This window comes from Esox lucius, chromosome 6 (genome assembly GCF_011004845.1).
Source record: "Esox lucius isolate fEsoLuc1 chromosome 6, fEsoLuc1.pri, whole genome shotgun sequence".
Lineage (NCBI taxonomy): Eukaryota > Metazoa > Chordata > Actinopteri > Esociformes > Esocidae > Esox > Esox lucius.
Window position 1 is genome coordinate 30,023,015 of NC_047574.1, and position 19,577 is coordinate 30,042,591.

The 19,577-nt window shown below is 38.5% G+C and overlaps 1 protein-coding gene and 1 long non-coding RNA gene across 4 annotated transcripts in view; both read right to left on the bottom strand.

Annotated features, from left to right (window-relative positions):
- The window catches only part of LOC105010064 (Kv channel-interacting protein 2), a 347,614-nt gene that overhangs the window by 180,403 nt on the left and 147,634 nt on the right, over positions 1–19,577 (bottom strand). The gene's annotated exons all lie outside the window — the stretch shown is intronic.
- On the bottom strand, positions 10,286–13,452 carry LOC105006129. Its single transcript, XR_827377.4, has 3 exons — positions 13,369–13,452; positions 12,649–12,821; positions 10,286–12,313 (listed from the first exon to the last, which is right to left on the bottom strand). It is a non-coding gene; the product is annotated as an uncharacterized LOC105006129 (long non-coding RNA).

The following is a 19,577-nucleotide window of genomic DNA, read 5'->3' on the forward strand; positions in this document are numbered from 1 at the left end:
CTCCGCATGTCATAGCTACCCTATCAGATTCATGATTACCAATGGTAACAAAGTAACTCTGGCCATCTAGATAAGATCTGAATCAATCAAGGACTGTCCCGGAGAGTCTTACCCAATTTTCCATCTGTAAGTGTTTTATGATCTACAGTATCAAATGCTGCACTGAGATCTAATAGAACCAGAACTGTTATTTTATCAGAATCAGTATTCAGGCATATATCATTTAAAACTTTAATCAGGGCCGTTTCAGTACTGTGGTGAGGTTGGAAACCTGACGGAAATTTGTCTAAGAGACTGCTTGAGGTCACAAAATTGCTGAGTTGATTGAAGACAACCTTTTCAATGATCTTGGCTATAAAAAGGAGATTTGATACAGGTCTATAGTTGTTCATTATATATGCATCCAGTGTTCTCTTTTTTAATAGGGGCTTAATGTCAGCTGTTTTTAGTGACGTTGGGAAAATGCCTGATTGCAGAGAGCTATTAACTATTTGCTGTAGGTCCATTGTTATAGAATAAAACATTATTTTTTTAATCTGATGGCAGTGTATCGAGACAGCAAGTGGAAGGTTTAAGATGTAGAACTTTTTCTTCTAGGGATTTTTGATCAATTGTATTAAAATGCGACATAATAACCAAGTTATGTCTTGGTGGTCGTGATGACGGTACAGAGTCCTTGTTGAGTGAGGAGTCCAATATGACACCAAGGTTGCGTGCATGAGTGGATGGAGATACAACAGAGTCATCAATAGTGAGGGTGAAGGTGCTGGCTTTGGTTAGTGTGGATTTTGTACCAAGAAGTAGAAGTTCAGTTTTGTCACTGTTAAGCTTGAGAAAGTTCTGCTGCAGCCAGGTTTTTATTGTTGCCAGGCAAGTGTCAATATGAGACAGGAGGGTTGGTGAGGGATTTAGTGCTGAGGTAGAGCAGTGGAATAACATAACAGTTGAAGTCTAGTTTATGGTGACAGAGGATCTGACCAAGGTCAGATTAAGGTAATTTAAGCCTTGTAAGCCTTTAGTGTTTTTGGCCTTCTAGTCCATTTACATACCAATGTGAACATGCAATGCATGATGCTTAAATTGAGTGGCATATATATACGCATAGCCAAAAGGTGCTTCTGTTGAAGTTTTCTCAAAATCTGACCAATGTCCTAGGACCGCTTTGTTTTAGTTTAGATGTAATATATTAAAAGTTCACGGAAATGAAAATGACAGAACGTATGTGACGACTGCGCCCTCTGATGCCTCTCCTCCCCCTGCAGCAGGCAGGCTCCGGCGGTCGACGTCACCGGTCTTCTAACAACACCGCACATCTCATTCATTCATTTCACCTGTTGTCTTGTTTAGCGCACCTGGTCCTCATTCTCATCATTCCCCCCAGTATATATGTTCCCTCTGCTTCCCCTGTCTTTGTGTGTAATTGTCTATCCGTTTGTGAGCGCAGGTCATTGCTTCCTTGTTTATAAAATACATAAACGTTGTTTCAAGACAACTCCACGTCTCCTGCTCCTAATTTCGCACGCTGCCCTGACAGAATAACACACCCTGGAAGAAGAAAAATGGAGCACGGAGGATCCGAAAGGTGAGGCCGGTGTTGTGGACCTGGTGAAAGAACATTCGTCGATGCTGGCCAGCCTGGGCGCCGCAATGGACAGCGTCCTCAAAGTGTCCAGCAAAACTGAGCCAGCAGAGCCCCGCAACACCGGCCGTGCCGCCTGCCAGGGTTTTCTATTGCAAGTTGACATCGCACCCCAGGCGATCCGTCCTGCACGAACCGACAGTCAGAAGATCTCCTCATTCATCTCCTGCCTGTCTGGGAAAGCCCTGGAGTGTCCCACCCAGGGCAGTTACGCCAAGTTCATCCGCCACTTCCAAGCTGTGTTCAACCATCCACAGGTAGCACATGCCCATTCACCCCTTGCCTTTCCCCTCTCCCTGTGTACAGTCCCTGTTGAGTTCCCCGGTTTTCCGTTGCTTTCTGTTATGGACATTTTGAACTAAGGTGCATTTGAGAAATGTCTGTCTTTCCATTGGCTGATATGTAAATCTGTACTTTGATTGTGACACACATGTCTGTATAATATCAGAGGATTATTAGGTATATGGGCCATGTCCTCCTGCCTAGAAGAAGGATGTATTCTTTGTCGTCCTATACATGTATGAATGAGTTACTAGTTAAAGATGCCGAGAGGGGTCTGGTGTTTGAATAGGAGACATCCTTGACCGGCACGGGTGGATTAGAGGGGTACTCGTAAATCTGTATAACCCTTTATTGTCTCTGACTATCCACACATTGTGTCTCCTCAGGAGTTGAGAAGGATAAGGTGGGGGGACAGCCCGATTGGACATAATTTTTGACATGAGAAAAGTTTTAGAGATTTTTCACAAAATCCAAAATGGTGGAAAATCTAGTTAGGCGGAAATGAAAACACCCTCTTGCAAAGTTGTTCAGCACATGCTCCTGCATCATATGACATCAGTTTCATGTCTGTAGTACAATCAGAGGCTGAGTAATAGGCGTTTGAAAATCGCAACTTTTACCCAATGGTGGCTCTAGAGGCATGGGCCTATGGACACCAAACTTTTTTTGTGTTAGTTTGGCATCGCCATCTATCATTTTGCCAAGTTTCCTGTAGAAGTAGGTGAACCTTGCAAAAACTGTTGCTCTTAAACTAGTGCCGAATAAACTTGATTCACGATGCCTGTGAGGGGCTTAGGTCAAGTCAACCGCCAATAACGTTACTGGTAAACAATAAGTACGAGTAGTGCGATCCTGACAGCTCCCACTAAAGTCAATCGTTAACTATTGATGGCTCTGAGACTCAAAAATGAAAAATTTGTTAACAGTGACAAAACATTTTACTGTATTATGTATATTAAATTAATCAAACACTTTAACCCATTAAATTTGAGAGCCCTAACTAATATTCAGGCTTAGACTGCAGGATACATCAGACAGCATATCTATTGCATACAAGCAAACACACGCACACAAACTTTAAAATACCTGAGCAGTAGTGACATCATTAAGCAACTAAACCACATAAAAGAGCATTAGTTCAGTTTTTCTGTTTCTTTTGGGGAGTCATCAGTAATTGGATCCTCTATTCACTATTCCTCAAGATGTGCTCTGCAAGTATTTACTGAGTACTGTGAAAGAAAGACAAAGCAAGTAGATGTAAGAAAGAATTTAAAAAAACGTTGACGTACAACGTATGTTTTTGGGTCTGAACGCCGGGACACTACTGCGTGCTTGTATAACTATAACACCATATGGGCTATGTAATCACAGGTAATTAATTACGAGTTTGCCTATAAACATTCCTTGGGAGACTGAAGAACAAACGTTCTCCTTTAGCACAAAGTTACAAATTACTGCTACCGGTCGCAAGAAGAGAAACTAATTATATTTAACTACCAGTGCTGCCTGCTGTTTCTAACTAGTCTCCCAATCATATGTTCCTTCCATTGCTTCTGTGTTTGTGTGTGTGTGGATGGGTGCTTCAACATGCAATTGTTCAAGTTTTGTCTAAATTATGTTGTCATTGATCAGCCCTGTTGAAATCTGTCTGAGACTCGTGAAAAAGATAAACAGTACAAGAGCCAAGGCCCACACGCTGCAATTAGACAGGCACACTGTATATTAAAGTTAAATTCACTGAAGTTGTTCATTGAACTAAGCTCAGCTATGTGATGAATATCCCCAACTGAGACCAAAGAGACATCCATCAGCTCCCCTAGCTAATGTTTCAGCACTCAACAGGCTAATGTTCACAATCAGATACAGGCCAAGGACTGTCTGGACAATTGGTTTCTTAACATTCAGAGAATAACACAACCCAAAATCTAATGAGTCTGACAGAAAACGCTAAACAGACTGACTACAGCCCAGGGGCATAAAGAAGCGCAAGCAAAGACAGAGTGACCGAGAGAGTCATAGAGGGAGAAAAAGATAGAGAGATACCGTAGTTTTGACAAATAATGTTCAATATAACACAGCCCTAGGACAGGAAGCAGAACTCACTCACGCACATCTCAAAACCCTGGTCTACGCTGTTGAAGACACTTTAATTATAGTTTTACCTGACAGACTTGACTGTCACAGTTAGAGTTCCCTCCCACCATACTGTCTCTATATCAGAAAAAGGGGGAGGCAGAACAAGTCATTTTTTTCCCATTCTACTAATAGTGTTCTCTCTGTGGCACACTCAAATTGTCATTCTGGGAAAATTGTTGAACAAATTCTGTCAGTTATGATTGTCAATTTGGACCTATAGGTTTTGCTCTATCCACTACAATCGCAGGTGAATGGTTAATATAGGACAGTGTGTTCTGAATTCTGGTGAGAAGAACAGTCTGGAATGAGAAACAACCTCTAGTTCCCTACAAATTCAGACTAAGCCAATCAGCACTTCCTTGTTTGCATCACTTAACTAGTCGGGTTGAACGCAGCCGTTTTCAAGCATTCACTACTACTAATTTCCAGTTTCCTTGAATGCAACAGTTGCTTGTCATTTCCAAGCCACCTTGGACACAACCCAGCTGCTGTTCATTTCTAATCAGCCTCCACACCTGCTTTCAGTCTTCCTGTTTGCTATTTTTAACATTCACCCCACAGATGTCGCTCAATTACATCGTTTTCTTACTGTGGTGAGATCAGGTAGATTGCGTCAGCATGCGGTAGATTGCGTCATGCTGCGATCGCACTATTCCAAAACATTGCGGGAGCTAGAACACTGAAAATGCTATTATTTCTTGAAAATCGTTTTCTGAAGATGGTTCCAGACAATGTTTACAATGTTCTAGAGGTGTAATGATCCATCTACTACATCGATGTATCGATTTATATTCCTATGATCCAACTACATCGATCTGTGCTCAGCAAGTTGGCCTTCCGGACGACATATATCGATCTAACATCATTTTAAAATGTAATCAATCAATTGTATCGATACTAGGAAATAACCCATTGGATTTAAGCACGTCAGACTTTATATTAATGTTTTTTCTTAGCACTTTTAATGATAAAGGCGATAAACGTACTCGATTCAGTCTGCCTATCCATGACGTCATCGTCATTTTGGCTTTTGCAAAGACGGGGATGTTCTAAATAAGTCGCTTGCTGCTTGTAGGATATGTAAAGGTCAAGTAAAGTACAACGGCAACACGACATCTCTCCAACCACCAACTAAGGCGCCATGGGATTTCACACAACACTGACCGTCCAGGCACCTCTTGCAGCGTTCCCGCTGCTACAGCAGCGCAAGGTACAGCAGAAGTAGCAGGTAAACCTACTGTTGAAATGTTGGTTTGCAATTACTGTACTTTTATTGAAAATGTACTGAATATTGAAAATGAGAGCAGAATATTTTAACTTCCTGTTAATTCAACCTAAAGTGTTGGTTGCACTTTATTCAAATAAAATGTGAATGCATTTGCCATTAATTGTTGTTTACTTGTTTGTTTATATGCATAATTAATTTATACCTGATTACCTTACAAGAAACAACAGGAATCTAGGAAACTTCACCTGCACTGTCCAGTTTCCAAGTATTTATTTCAGTCACACTGGTTGAATTTTTGGCTAAAAAGTTACTGAATCGATTTCAAGTCACTGAATCGTTTTGGATCATATCGTTCTAAATGAACCAATATCGGCTTTGAATCGTATCGACAACCACGAATCGTGATACGAATCGAATCGTTGTTAAAATTAATCGTTACACCCCTACAATGTTCCTAACATTACAGCTCCTAACATAGCAGATTTAATTTGAAAGTGAAATGCTTCCAGTTGCATCTTCATCGCTGCTATAATGACGATGTTTATTTTTTATTTTTATAAAGAAACACTAATAGCCTACACAGAAATAAATACTATTTGTTTAAATACTTTAACCATCTTAATAAATAATATAATACAAAGCACAGCTATTTGCTCAGATCATGGTTTTAAAGTAGAGTATGGGAGAAGAACACATCCTTTGACAATTCCCTAAGTGACTTCAAAAACGGCAGTAGTCTATACTATATACTCTCCTAATTGGTCAGACTACTTTTAAATTTCACTTCCTGTTTTTTTCGTTCTACAAGGCTAAATAAAGCTTAAAAATGACAGTTCAGTTGGAGAAACAAAATAATTATATCCTTATGACTTCAGTTTCTCTGTTGATTTTGGCAAACTATTAAACCAAAAATTATGATACTGTATATTCTGCTTCAACACCTAAATTATTAATCACAAAAAAAAAAAAATCAACATACCCCAGTATCCATGTGGTTTAGCTTCATTAACATTCAAAAGTCAAAGAAATAATGGATTTGTTTGTTTAAAATGTCAAATTAATTTGAGGAATACAATAATGTTTGTATTTCAGGTCTTGTGATACTGTATGTTTTAAAACATCAGGGACCGTCTGGTGACGTGAGCCTGTTCCAAGCAGAAGTGCATGTCTGTCCCAGGAAGATGAGAGCTACAATGAGAAAAGTTGAGATATAAAGTGGGAAAATCTAGAGAAGTAAATCGGTTGATGGAGAGAGATAGAAAACATCAGCTAAAATACATTTGTTGTGTTGTCATCAGCATTGTATCAACTTTTTCAGTTCATTAGATTAAAAATGCATGTCAGCCATGGAGAAATCAAACCTAGGTGATTCTTCAGCATGGATGTTGCCATTGGATGTGAAGAAAGCGTATGTAGTGACGTCAAACGGCGCCTATAGAGTTCAGTTTTGTTTGGTCAGCGAGAGTTCCTTGTTTAGCTGGGTAGCTACATTTGCGTTGCATCGTTGTGTGTGAATGCTAATGTGAGTACAATTCTGTTTGTTAATTTGTCCTCTTTTACCACCACCATTAAGTCAATGTTTTATCGTCGGTAGCGCTGTATATTTATTTACTATACTGTTTATGGTCCCGTTTATGCCGGTGCTAGATCTTGATAAATTTAGCATAGCCTTGTCACTTTATGTCATTACGTTCTGTCAGAATCTCTCGTTAACCTATTATATTACCCCCTGTCTCAGTCCCAAGGTCTTACGCTGCTATATTATTGATTATATTATATAAATCCTTGTTGATATGAGGAATGCATTTTCTGAATTTTCCCAGTCTCCTCCCGTTTTGAACTTAGGAGGGCATGAGGTCCTGGCCCACATCTGTGGAGTACCTGGCTTGGGAGACCCGTTGCTGTTCCTGTACAGAGTCCTCCTGGTTGTGTTGCAGATCGAGACGATGCCTGACGATTTCAGCTGCCACTGTGTATTTCTGGACAATTTTGTCCAGAAATACACTGCGCACCTACAAATCATTATGTACATGAAAGTTCCTACACACATCACACAATTGGGAAGCTTCAACTGTTGTCAATTATGCCTGCTACACTAAGCGTGTTAAGGTTCAACAACAAGTCCCTGATTCTTGTGTACAATCAGTGAAGCCATGCATGCAGGGCAACACATAAACGGAAATCCTGGGGGCATACAACCCCCCTCCTCATCCTGGCAAAAAGTATGATTCATCCCCCCTATGTATAGCACCGTGAACATTATGTAATTTCAATAATATTAATAATACGCAATAAAAGCGCTTGTTCTAATTATATGGATCAGGCCATGCTTCACAATGGCCTGCTCCACTGCCCACCCCCAGCCCTGAGCAGTGGCACATCATGCAGGTTAGTGATCGGAAGTTTGACTTTTTCTACTGACTCAGATCTGGTCGAGTCATTCGTAAAAAGTTCAAATATTTTGAGTTATTTTGTTCATTTGAGTCAGTAATGCCTACAGTAGCCCTCCCACCCCCCTGGGGCCAACAAATGCTCATCATCATAATGTCGTTTACCTGTATTTTCCACTTAAGTAAACGCTTTTACTCTATGATTACAACTATGTTTATAATTACAGTCAAAAATCAAAGACTACATTAAATATAGCTGCAAGCAGCAATTAGGGGTCCAAGCAAACAGAGCGCGAGACAAGGAGAGTAGGCCCAGCAATTTGTTTTTGCGTTAGGCGGTAATGAGCATTGAAACAGATTTTCTGAAACAGCGCCCCCACATGGCCAATCAGCGCCCCACATCACAGGCCTCTTTCACATCTCGTTCGGACCACAGACACCAAGTTTGGTGACAATCGGACAAAGGGTTGCTGAGAAACGCCCTCAACGTCCTGTATCTTTTGTTAGGATTCGCCTGTTGATCATCTCTGCCAAGGTTAGAGCTTTAAGTTTGACAAACTGTAGTGCCCCCCAATTACCGATCTTGCCCATACTTAACTCTGGTTGGTGGCGGCTTATAAGACTTTCTATTCATCAAGTTTCATGGTGGTCAAGCATCTCTAAAAGCTTTAATTGATAGCTTGAATTTAATTGGCCCGTGGGGTTACCATCCATCCATCTTCTTCCGCTTATCCGGGGCCGGGTCGCGGGGGCAGCAGTCTAAGCAGGGATGCCCAGACTTCCCTCTCCCCAGACACTTCCTCTAGCTCTTCCGGGGGGACACCGAGGCGTTCCCAGGCCAGCCGTGGGGTTACATGGTTTGGAATGCCGACTCCCAATTTGTTGTAGTACAAGAACCTATTGCACTCATGCAACTCACCAAGTTTGGTTGAAATATCTGTTTGCATGAGCCTTACAAGTGGCTTTTTGGTATAGCGCCCCCATATAGCCGATTAGTGCCAAACACAGCAGGCCTCCTCTGGTTCTCTTTCTGAACATGCGTAGCAAGTTTGGTGCCAATCGGACAAACAGAGGCTGAGATACAACCTCACGTATAGAATGGTTTGCCACCATTTCTGATTGGTTGCAATGGGCAAATGATTTTGCAAATAAAAAATATATATTTTGTTACGCTTTGCCTGTAGATCATCTCTGACAAGTTTGGGAACATTGGACAAAATGTGCGACCTGTGAAAAAGGTTTTTCACAAAATCCCAAATGGCGGAAAATCTAGTTGGGCGCAAATAAAAATGGCCTCTAGGAAGGTTGTTTAGCATGTGGTCATGCATCATATGACACTGGTTTCATGTCTCTAGGCCAATCACAGCCTGAGTTATAAGCGTTTGAAAACTGCGACTTTGACCTGATGGTGGCGATAGAGGCATTGACCTATGGGCACCATAGGCACCATTAATTCTGATAAATATATACAAGTTTTGGAGCAACATATGCTGCCATCCAGACAATGTCTTTTTCAGGGAAGACCTTGCTTATTTCAGCAAGACAATGCCAAAACACATTCTGAACGTATTACAACAATATGGCTCCGTAGTGTAGGTGCTAAACTAGTCTGCCTGTAGTCCAAACCTGTCACTCACTGAAAACATTTGGCGCATTATGAAACGAAAAATACAACAATGGAGACCCCAAAACTTTTGAGCAGCTGCAATCCTATATCAAGAAAGAATGGGAAAACATTTCAATTTCAATACTACAGCAATTGGTCTCCTCCGGTCCCAAATGCTTACAGAGTATTGATAAAAGAAGAGGTGATGCAACACAGTGGTAAACATGCTCTAGTCCAAACTTTTTTGAAATGTGTTGCTGGCATCAAATTCAAAGAATTTTCAAGGAGAAATAGAATGCAATGATATGTTGTCTTTGGACTATTTTCAATATCATTGCACTATTTTCAACATCATTGCATTCTGTTTCTATTTGCCTTTTACGCAGCGTTCCAACTTTAAATAAATATAATCTAAAAAAAAATTGTTATAATCAGGAGTAACAAGAACAAACAAAAAGTACTTTAATGTGTGCACCAGGTTTGTGATTTTCCTAATTAAAACCTAAATCACCAGGTAAAGGAAGTTTATGACTAACCTGTGACATTATTGATCAATGAAATTAAAAGGACAAACTCTGCACGTCATGGAATTATGTTCACTGCTCTGGTCCAAACTGTGGACATACGGTAAAAAGTCTGGCAGCACAGTCGCCAGTAAAAAGCTGTAAAATTACAGGATATTCTCGTAAGAAAAAACAACAGAGATAAACTGTAAAAATACAGTTTTTACAGACTTTAATCGTTATTCGATCCAAAAACCTAATCTATTTAAGTGGTATTGACCGTTAAAAAAAGTGAATCGTTATGTTAAAACACAGACAAAACTCATTAACAGATAACAAATCATCGCTAAAATAAAGACATTTGCCATGAATTTACAAAGGAAAATGTTTAATGTTTATTTACTTAATATTAATGTACTTAAACTGTCAAACACCAGAAATATGTTGTAGGACAACACCGGGAAACTGTTGTTATACTATCAAAAAATCCTATCTATTTCAATGGTATTGAACAGCAAAAACAGTGAAGAGTCCTGTTAAAACATGGATGAAACACCTTAGTAGATGGCAAATCACCGCTAAAATAGGATGTTAGCTACTGATATACAAAGGATGAAGATTCATTAATGTTTATTTACTGTTTATTTACAATTATGTACTTAAAACCCGGTAAAAATATGGTAAAAAGTCTGGCAGCACAGTTGCCAGTTTAAAGCTGTAAATGAACAGGAAAATATTGTAAGAACAAACACATTGTCATTCTCTTAAAAAATATAATTTCTGGTGGTGAATGTCAAAGTTGTGAATTGTGCTGCAATGAAAGAAATATTGAGCAAACAAGTCATGGTACAGGACAAACAAATCAAATGTCAACTTCAATAATGGTTCTCACACCATTAAAACACAAGCAGATTATTAGTCACTAATGATCTAAAAAATTATTCTCAACAACAATGCCCAGAAAGAGCTGACAGAAAATGTGTCACATGTAAATACTTTGCACCCATGCAAGAATCATTCTGTAGCAAACTTTCCGTCCACTTTAAAGTTTCCAAATTAAAGAGCCTCAGTGTCACCAACTGTAGGCCCATATTCCATGCTTCCCTTCAAATTTCTCACAGCCATAACAGCTTCAGAGAAAGTCAGGTTGCAGTCTCATTACTCACAATGCTAGCCATTCAGGTTTTAATTTTAAAATAAAAGGCATTCAATTAAAAGTTCCCCTACAGTGAAAGAACATTCTCCAAATTAATAAACAAGCATGTATTCACACCCCATGTAAATACTTAGTGGAGGCACTTTGGTAAATTCATAGGGCAATCAATCGATTGTTTTTATAATAATTGCTCATGCTTAGTAAATTTGGTCAGGAATCATTGTTGGACAGCAATATTTAATGTCTCAGATTATTTGACCCTGAGTCATTCTGGTGAATGTGTGTAATTGTCCAATGGAAATTAAAAAAGCTAAGTAGGGCTAGAGTTTTAAATGGGCTTTGCTCACTGCATATTTATTTAGATCCTAAGATACTCCCCATCCCCTGCCAATGAAATGTAACAGAATAAGAATAAATATACTGTTTTCCTATATTTTAATATAATCATATCCAAAGTTTGTATGAACTGCTACCACATAATGAAACTTAGCTTACTGACATGTTAAAGCTGCACTATGTAGCTAGTTGGCAATCTATTCTCTTGTGGAAAGCAGAGTACTTTTGCAGAGCTACACTGGTCTCAAAAGATTTGGTTATTGACCATTGCTCCTGCTTTCTGGAACAAATTACATATGTAAAAAAAGAATACATTTGCTTTTGTTTTGAATGGTTAGATGACAAAGCAGAAGAGCTGTGCATTATGGTTCTGATGCAGACGAGGTACAGCTTTTTATATAATCCAAACTGCTTCAATCAACCACTTCCTTCACCTAGATTTTCCTCTAATATATTTTCATCAGTACACTGATGAGGCAAAACTTTGACCATTCAGAGGTGAAGCTAATAACGAATAAGGGCACATGTCAAGGTCTGAGGAGATAAAATGGTAAGCAAACTGTCAGTTTTCCTAATCAACGTGTTGGATGCAGAGAAATGGGCAGGAGTAAAGACCTGAGCGAATTGTTATGGCTAGATGACTGGGTCAGAGAATCTCTGAAATGACAAGGCTTGACCGTTGTCCAAGGAGGGACAAACCAGCGAAAGGGGGTTTTTCACAAGGGCAATGAAGGCTATCCCATCTGATCCAAATCAACAGAAGGTCTTCTGTGGCACAAGTCACAGAAAATTGCAATGATTGATATTGGAGGAGTGTGTCAACACACAGTGCATCACACCCTGCTGCGTAGACGGAGTGCCCATGCTGACCCATGTCCATTGTTGAAAGCACCTACAGTGGGCATGCAAGCGTCAGAGCTGGAGCTTGAAGCAGTGGAAGGTCGTCTGGTCTGATGAGTCCCGTTTTCTTTTACGTCACCTGGACCGCCGTGTATGTGTGCTCTGTTTCCCCGGGGAAGTAATGGCACCAGGATTTACTGTGGGAAGAATGCGTAAAAGTAAAAATGTAAACATACATAGGTCTTTGAAGATATCAGCTGAAAAGTGGATGACATCCACTCTAATCTACAATTTTTTTTAAACTAGTGCTACTGTGTTCAGTAGCTGAACTAATAGAGCATGACTCTTGCAACACTAGAGTTGTGCTCAGGGTCCCATCCCATGGGGTAACAGTACAATTTTCAGTCATGATCAGAATATCTGCTCAGTGACTAAACTGTTAAAAAGAGGTCATCAGGTTATTTTAAATGTGAAAAAACTTTGGAAAATAATATGATTAAGCTTTTTTAATTTGGCCATAACATCCACTTACCCAAATGTTTAGTCGATCAAGGCCTGGGAACGCAATTATACCAGCATCCTCTAGAAAGCCTCCAAAGCAGCAGAGAGCAGGATATACACTCTTAACAATAAAGATTGTTGACAGTGAGGATGCTGGGGCCCGTAAGAGCATATTTAGATGTGTTGTAGCATCAGCAGGTATGTCTGTCAGGAAAACACAGACAACATTTGAATCCCAATATGCTCATTACATGTCATCTTTAGCAATCAATGAATTAACTTTTGGCTTTAAGCCTCTGTGTCACAATTTTCTGTTGCAGATGAAATTACAATCTAAACAAGCAATTCTGTTGATCACTTCACTGTAATGTTAGCTAAGGTGAAGCAATGTTATAAATCACGTTATGTTTCAATAAATAATTTGTTAATTCAAACATTTGGTCATGTTAACATCGCCAATACATAAAAAACATTATCTGCATATTTGGAAACCATATTACCAAACTAACTACCTTTAGCTAGCGCTACAAGCTTACACTACTAGTTAGCTAGCTAGTGCAGTTAACGTAATGTTGTTGTACAATTTCAGTTGGTGAAAAAAGTGAATATGAAATGCTCAGTCATCAGATCTACAGTAAAATGTACCATTACCTTTAATTTTAAAGGGTTTTTAAAAGAGTCCATTAAACAAAGCATTGCTGTACTGTAACATTACAGTGCAGTTTAGAAAATGCAGAGCTTTTCTGTGTACCTGTCTTCCGAAATGAGGGGGCGAGACGTATACGTTCAGCGGTAGCCAACTTCGGCACATACAGGTACTTTAGGAAAATTCACATTCAGGACCCTTTTGGGAGGAAAACAAACGCTAGCAGCCATAGGGTCCATGTAAGGCTTATCAATTTATCAATCTCATTAATACTTGTAAACAAATTAATAATGGGTTGAATTCACTTTTATATTTTTCTGTCAAAACACTTCAATTTGGTTTACGGAATCATATTTTTTATTTTATGGATATTAGTTAGATTAATAAACTGATACGCATTACATGGACTGTTTGGTAACATTTCGACATGAGTAACTTAGCTGATGGTACGGATATTAATAAGATTATTAGCGTTACACAGACCCATATGTTTGCATTACATCAGTTCATCATTTACTTTTTGTCAGTTTTTGTTGAACTTCATACAGTTTAATGTCCTAATTAAACTGGAGCTGCAGCTCCAAAAATTTGAATATCGTGGAAAAGTTCTTTTTTTTCCGTAAATCAAATCAAAAAGTGACACCTTACCGCTTACACCTCATGGAAATCATAAATCCAGTATCTCATGATATTAGAATAGAAAATACATAATACAGAAAGTCGACAACCGCTCCCTGTGTGTTCACACAAACTGAAAACATATAATCATGAGAATATCCTGATACACATTTAAAAGGACTATTTCATTCAAACTTCTCACTCCTGTTAGTCCTATTCAGTCCTGTTACCCTTAATTTCAGCAACAAGACTGGAACTAATTGGACTGACCTTTTAACATAGGATTAGAAAATACATGAAACATAGCCACATGACATCAATGCTAATAGCATGAGAACACCAAAAAGTTAAAAAAATTAAGATAACAGGACTGTATACTGAGATTGAAATTCAGTTTCTTAGCTATAATGATCTGTATTTAAAATGTCGGTTGTATAGACAAGTAATGTAAATATCCAGAAAATAATGGTAAATGTAATTGGTTTTTAGAATGTAAAATACTGAATTTCTACTGCTTATTGTTGTGAAAAAAAGGATGCATGTCTGTAAAAAAACCGAAATATTAATGTTTTTTTAATTTACTGACATTTCCTGTTATTCTACATGATGAACGTTAAAAATAATTGTATCCCTGTAATTTCATAGTATTCTACCATTATTCATAAATACAGAAAAAAGTACATATATGTTTTACAGTGTACTTCATACGTTTTACAACTCTGGTTATAATTACTAAGTAGTAACCATCTTTGTTATGACTAACCTATAAGTAAGGTGACAAAAAAATATATTATTATTTTACTAATAAATTGAATTGTTCCGAAAAACATATTTCATTTAACAGGCAGTACTTTTTTCTTAAAGACATAGGATTCATGTGATTTGCCAATACTTCATGACACTGAAGAGTATATTGCTAGGGATTGTAGGGATTCATCAAAGCATAATCTTTGTCAATCAATTTAAATACCATGTTTCAATAGGGTTTAAGTCCAGACACTGCAAAATGTTCTGGGTCCGGTATCCCAAAGCACAAAGACGAACGTAAGATGCACATAAGTGCCTCGTTATTTTATCAGTGTGTTTCCCAAAAGCATTGTTACTTAAGTGGATGTAACATCGCTCGTTAATTAACGAGTGCTCCGGGCACTCGTTAGTCCATCTTAACAGATCTTAACAGGCACTTCATTATTTTTAACATGTCTACATCAAAAACAGTTTTGATTTTGTGATTTTTATTTAGACAAATTTAATAAGTGCGTGACTAATGTAACTGAATGCAATTGGTCAACTAAGGATAAAGAAAAACATATGTAAAACAAAAATTGTTCAAAATTAAACGTTCAAGAGTCTGAAAGCCTGCATCGTACTGCTACTATTATTTGATGGATAGGTGCTGGTGCCTCTACCTCATCAAGAAGAACATTGAAGAGCATGTAAGAATGCATGTTTTCTCTTGCGATCCATTTGTATTCCAAGCAATTAGAATAGATTTTTCTCAATATGCTTTATCAGTTATCACTTATATTCTAGAAAGTGCGACCTACATGGTTTGGGAAACAGGTGTAAATCAAACAAAGTCCCACTTAAGGCTGCATGTGTCGTTAAACCATCGTAAGTGCTACGCTATCGGGCCCAGAAAATTTTATCCAGAATTACTGGATTTTTATGTATGCTTTTTGATGAATCCTTAAAACCTCTGCATTTTCACTTAGGGTGTGCTCACTTTTGTTGCCAGCGGTTTAGACATTAATGGCTGTGTGTTGTATTATTTTGTGGGGACATCAAATTTACACTGTTATACAAGATGTGCACACACTACTACTATCATATAATATCATTGTAGAAAAGTGTCATTTCTTCAGTGTTGTCACATGAAGAGATGTACTCAAATATTTACAACAATTTGAGGGGTGTACTCACTTTTGTGAGATACTATATATCTAATGCTTTGGAAATTCTTCTGTACCCTTCTCCTGACTGATATTTTTCAACAATGAGATCCCTCTGATGCTTTGGAAGCTCTCTGTGGACCATGGCTTTGGCTCTGAGATGCACCTAAGAAAATGTCCTACTAGCTGAAGTTTATTTGTGATTAATCAGAGTCACTTTAAATTATGGCAGGTGTGTAGTGACTTCAATTTAACATGTTTGAATGTGATTGAATATGATTGATTAATTCTGAACACAGCCACATCCCCAGTTATAAGAGGGTGTGCACACTTATGCAACCAAGTTATTGTGAGGTTTTTGTTTTTTATTTTTCCCCCTCAAAGCTTTCAGTTTGTTTTTCAATTGAATTGTTCACATTATAGGTCACATTAAAGGTGTAAAAGGTTCTGACACGATTTATCTTTGTCTCATTCTTTTACATCACAAAAACCTGGCATTTTCACAGGGGTGTGTAGACTTTTTATATCCACGGTATATCAGTGCTCTGTTATGTGCTCTGTCATTGGGTCTAACATTACATATAAACTCACATTGACTAGAGTTGCACGTTTGGCTTGCCAGTAGGATTTTGCAGTATTTCTTGATGTCTTGAACATAGCATGGCTGTATGAAGAACGCTCTGGTTATTAAAGGATTAAAGGGCTTTGGATAGGGTTAAGCATAGGTATTAATAATAATAATTTCTGCTATGAAATGCGGTCACACGCAAATAATACCTACATTCATTTCTGTAAAAGGCATCATGAAGTATTGCATATCCACATAATCACAACCCCCTCAGCTACAATAATAACACATAAAAACAGATTTCTGGGACACTATTTAGAAAATGCATTTGTTTGAAAGGCAAAAAACAAGGTTCTACGGGGAACAGTTCTGCAATATTGTATGATACAAAAAAACATTGTGAAACGTGTTTTCAATCACTTATTTTGAAAGTTCCATGCCTTTAGTAACATATACATGTGTTTAAGGCTGAAAAAAAGGAATAAAAAAAAAAACTGTGAAATATTTGGGTTACACCTTTGATGGAAATCAACCATTATTTCAAAAGTATGAGAAGACAATTAGTGGACCCTTTTTGTCTATTTGTACACAAAATACCCACTAAATGGCTGCAAAGGACTGCTAGTGAGGTTTTAGTTACATCTCGTAATGAAAACACCAAGACAAGAAACCACAATGTTTTCAAAAAACTCAAACATCCCTCAAGTATGTTGACAGAACAACAATTTTACATCATTTTTATAATGCAAACGATGTAATGTGGTCCTAAATATAGCTAAATAGCAAACCACTTATCAGACTACCAAGCTACTTACCATCTTATCCAGATGAGTCACGTCGTGCTAGCATGTCTGAGCCAAAATGGTCATTTGCGTTACCTGGTCCTGAACAGATTCCCATTCCTCAGCCTCTTGGTTATGTTCAAATATATGTTCTAAAAGGTTTTTCTTTGTAAATAAGTTGCTTTCTTAAATAAATAAAATAATGAAAACAATGATCCTTAGCAATGTTATGTAAGCTATGGCTAGCCCTTGCGCAATGGCCTCTCAAAATGACCCCCCCCCCCACCTTCCCAGCATTCCTGCTTCCCACTGGTCTTGTTTCAAGACGATATGACGTTGTAGAAGCATCGTTTGTGATAAGCCGATCAGGATTCAATGTAAAAACAGAGGATAGAGTAATGTAACCGTCAATCAATCAATCAATTTTATTTATTAAGCCCTTTTTACAACAGCAGTTGTCACAAAGTGCTTTTACAGAGACACCCGGCCTTAAACTCCAAAGAGCAAACAACAGTATTGTTGAATTTCAGTGGCTGGGAAAAACTCCCTAAGGCCGAATTTTAGGAAGAAACCTAGAGAGGACCCAGGCTCAGAGGGGTGACCAGTCCTCTTCTGGCTGTGCCGGGTGATATATTAAGAGTCCAATTGGAATAATTAATAGATGTATCTATGGCTAAATCCAGAGTCTATTTAAAATTAGACTAGGTCAGAAGTATGACCAGATGGACAAGGACAGGTACAGCAACAGGCCCCCCAAACCAGGTACTCAGCAGGTGTGGGCCACGACCTCATGTCCTCCTAAAGTTTAAAATGGGTGAAGACTGGGAAAATTCAGAAAATGCATTAATCATATCAGCAACGATTTATAGTGGAGAAGGAGAACTTTGTGGGGAAGGAGAACTGACCCAATCCCCCAGCACAATAGTATAGCAGCGTAAGACCTAGGAACTGGTCCTGTGACACTGTGTCCCTTCCCGGGGGAGGCCCCGGACAGGGCCCAACAGCCAGGAAATCAATCCACCCACATTGCCAGGCATCAACCAAAGGGACACCCACCAACCGCGACCACACTGAAAGAGGGCTGAGTATTGCCAGCAGAGTACAGCCCAATTGCACAAGTGCGCAACAGAGAGACAACAACAAGTCAGTGACTCTTCCCCTGAAAGGCATTGGAGGGAGGGCATTACATGCAATGCGTAATGGTGTCCAGATTTGGTCCAACTTTGCGTTTCTCTCTCTCAGGCTGTGATACCCATGGGATTACAAACTTTGTAGGGAATGTTAACTTCATGTGGGAGGGAATGTATTATCTATTAGTCTACGAGATGCGGGAGAAAAGGTATCAGCACGCGAGTCTGTGAGGGAAGTTTTCGGGAGCTATGGCGAAAGTGGAATAATAAAACTTTCTGTGGATCTACATTGTATGGTCATTTTTCAGGGAACACTTCACGAAGATGTCTAGATATTCTTTAATAAAACGATACGCTTCTAGCGATTATAGTTTTTAATATATATGCAAATGAGTTACCTCCACGTCAACGCTGACCTCGACTCGTATGTAAGACAAAATAGGTTTTTGTTTTGAAACTTTCTGAGGTCTTCATCGTTAACTTAAACAATCAGAATTAATTCCTAAAGTTAACCTTAACGGTAACCCCTAAACTTTATAATTAACATAACCAATAAATACCCAAAACTAACTTTCCTTGTGCAGGGGCCATCTCATCTTTTATTTTACTCAGACATTTATGACCTTCACTTAACCTAAAGTGGATATTTATGTCTGGATGTGAAACTGAATGTGTTGGAAGCAAAATAAGTTCTGGTGCGGTTTTGAAATGTATGTGTCCAGGATCATTTGGTGCCTCGGATGAGAGTGGATTCTGTAATCAACATTACTCTGAGTTTCTATAGATTTTTTTTTTTATTGGGCTCCAACAAGCAAGTTATAAAATAGTGTTTAGTACCCAAATTTAGGTTAAGTAATTTGGGATTTGAGAAGTACTCTGTACTTCAGGGTAATCAGGGTAAGACCGAAAAACCGATGGATATTTCTGTGTGCAGTTTGGAAAACTTAGCTTAGTAGTGCAATTGCTGGTTGTCAACAACTAGGTACTAGCCAGCTTTTATGAAAAGCAGGGAAATTCACCTTTAAGTTGTATTATACTGTGTATGTGCATCATTCATTCTGTTTTAATACATTCTGTCTGTAGTAGTATCTCTGGGCACTCTTATTTTCATTCACCTTTCAAGTAGAATTCTTGCCAAGTGTTTTATTTTCAGAGAAGCTCTTTTTTAACTCATGAACCATGTTGATTAATCCAAGCGGTTTGTGGGAAGCATTTCTACACTACACTGTTGATTTAAATGATATGGTGAACACATTTTGGAGCAGATGGTGTTGACGAAATATTTGCAATACCTACCTGTGTTGAGGCATGCACAATGGATCGT